The sequence below is a fragment of the Mesoplodon densirostris genome, chromosome X, assembly GCF_025265405.1.
Source record: "Mesoplodon densirostris isolate mMesDen1 chromosome X, mMesDen1 primary haplotype, whole genome shotgun sequence".
Classification (NCBI taxonomy): Eukaryota; Metazoa; Chordata; class Mammalia; order Artiodactyla; family Ziphiidae; genus Mesoplodon; species Mesoplodon densirostris.
Genome location: NC_082681.1, coordinates 22,817,117 through 22,820,061, shown reverse-complemented (window position 1 = coordinate 22,820,061; position 2,945 = coordinate 22,817,117).

Here is a 2,945-nt window from a genome sequence, read left to right as displayed (position 1 = left end):
CCTGCTCCTCCTGGTGAGATACTGAGTCCCTTAACTGGGAGCTGAAAGGAGAAGGAGCCCTGTCAGGCTCAGCTGGAGAGGGGATAGGGAGGGAGTGGGTTATGGCTCGAGGGCCACAGACTCTCAGTGTTCTTACCAAGATTTAGTAGATTTTCTTAAATAAATATTTCTTCACTTGTTATATTGCCTTAGGACAATTTTGAGAAAATTTTAAATGGTTGCTTTTTAAAAACCAACTTTACCAGTTATGCTTGTTTTACTGGGAAGTGAATGCCCTCATTATCATATACTTTTTTGATACCTGCTTTTCTCTATAACGCGAGGGAATTCTGAAATCTAAGCAAACACCTTTCACAGTTGTCAATGCTACATTTGGTCTATATGATATCATCTCTGGACCACGTGTCCAAATAGATATTAAGGTCTTAGAGGAGAAGGACTGGATTTAATACATTTAATCCATGATACCCTGAACAATATATGGACCCAAAAATATCATTCAAAGAATGAATGCACAAATAAATAACTCTATCTTCTATTTGAAAATGGCCTCCAAAGTTGAGCATAGCTCCCACTCCTCAAGTCTGGGCTCTGCGCAGTGACTTCCTTCCAAAGAGTACAGTATGAGAAGGGAGAAAAGAGTAATTTTACAGTGGAGAAACTTGACAAACAGTATCTGAAGCCCGTTGATCAAGGTTAACATCAATAGTGGTAAGTTATATTAATAGTGTATACTCTTGATATGATGTGATAAGAATGGCACTTGACTTCTGACTTCTTTTATTATTATTATTTTTTTTGCGGTACGTGGGCCTCTCACTGTTGTGGCCTCTCCCGTTGCGGAGCACAGGCTCTGGACGCGCAGGCTCAGCGGCCATGGCTCATGGGCCCAGCCACTCCGCGGCATGTGGGATCTTCCCGGACCGGGGCACGAACCCGTGTCCCCTGCATCAGCAGGCGGACTCTCAACCACTGCGCCACCAGGGAAGCCCGACTTCTGACTTCTGACTTGACCTCTGACACATTATCACAGTGTAATGATGGGAAAAACATCAGACAAATCCCAACTGAGAGCCATTCTACAAAATACCTAACTTTCAAGGCCATCAAAAAGAAGGAAGATCTGATAAATGTAATATGGTATGCTGGATGGGATCCTGGCATAGAAAAAGGACGTTAGGTAAAAACTAAGGAAATGTGAACAAAGCATGGACTTTAGTTAATTGTAATATATCAATATTGGTTCACTAATTGTAACAAATGTGCCATACTAATATAAGATGTTAATTATAGGGGAAAGTAGATGTTGGGTATATGGGAACTTTCTGCACTATCTTCCAGGTTTTTACCTAAAACCTAAAATCATTCTAAAATAAAAAAATCATGGACATATATACACTACCAAACGTAAAATAGATAGCTAGTGGGAAGCAGCTGCATAGCACAGGGAGATCAGCTCGGTGCTTTGTGACCACCTAGAGGGGTGGGATAGGGAGGGAGACGCAAGAGGCAAGAGATATGGGAACATATGTATATGTATAACTGATTCACTTTGTTATAAAGCAGAAACTAACCCACCATTTTAAGGCAATTATACTCCAATAAAGATGTTAGGGCTTCCCTGGTGGCGCAGTGGTTGAGAGTCCGCCTGCCGATGCAGGGGACACGGGTTCGTGCCCCGGTCTGGGAAGATCCCACATGCCTTGGAGCGGCTGGACCCGTGAGCCATGGCCACTGAGCCTGCGTGTCCGGAGCGTGTGCTCCGCAACGGGAGAGGCCACAACAGTGAGAGGCCCGCGTACCGCAAAAAAAAAAAAAAAAAAAAAGATGTTAAAAAAATTATTAAAAGAAAACCAGACAGACCTCTACTACAGAGAGGCAGACCTTGAGATGTTCAGAAAGAAACTCATACCAAGACTCTTTTTCTTGGGGTCCCTTGTGAGATGGGGTCCATCGAGACCCATCAAAAAAGCTAGACAGGGCAGAATCAGAACTCTGTTTTTTTTCCCCCAACAGTTTCTGTCCAATGAACCTCTCCTAGAGAGAAAGCCAGATGAGTGCACAAAGCTGTCTATACAAGTATGGTTATGGCAAAATGATTTGTAAAACACTGCAACATCCTAAATGTCTACACTGTGGTGGTATCTCACTATGTTCTATAGAGCAAGGATCCAGTGAAATGCTCCACATATAAAGGGATCCATGAACAAACAGGAAATGCTGCATTCCACATTCCAATACATATTGATGTAATAAGGCTCTGAGGTTAGTCTTGCTAAAAGAAACTTGTAAATTTCTGTTTGAACCAGAGTTTGAAAACTTATTTGACGATGGAACACTTTTTGTTAAATATTATTTTATTTTTTTAAGCAAATGGTACAATATCTTCACACTTTGGGGACTGCTACAGTAGGGGTGGACTATATAAATTGCAGCATGTATTTTTATTGGAATATTATACAGGAATTAATGAAATCATGTTTTTTGAGAATATCTAATGAGTTGGTAAAATATTCATAATTTTAGAGTGAAAACAAGATATACATTTGTATATATAATATAATCTTAATTGTTTAACTTTTTTCTATGCATGGGAAAGGACAGTAGAAAAACTATAAAGTTAATAGTTGGTTGTGTGAGACTTCCCTGGTGGCGCAGTGGTTAAGAATCTGCCTGCCAGTGCAGGGGACACAGGTTTGAGCCCTGGTCCAGGAAGATCCCACATGCCGCAGAGCAGCTGGGCCCATGCGCCACAACTCCTGAGCCCGTGGGCCTAGAGCCCGTGCTCCGCAACAAGAGAAGCCCGCGCACCGCAACGAAGAGTAGCCCCCGCTCGCCACAACTAGAGAAAGCCTGCATGCAACAATGAAGACCCAACACAGCCAAAAATAAAATAACTAAATAAATAAATAAACAAACAGATATAAGACAATCAACTGAATTCC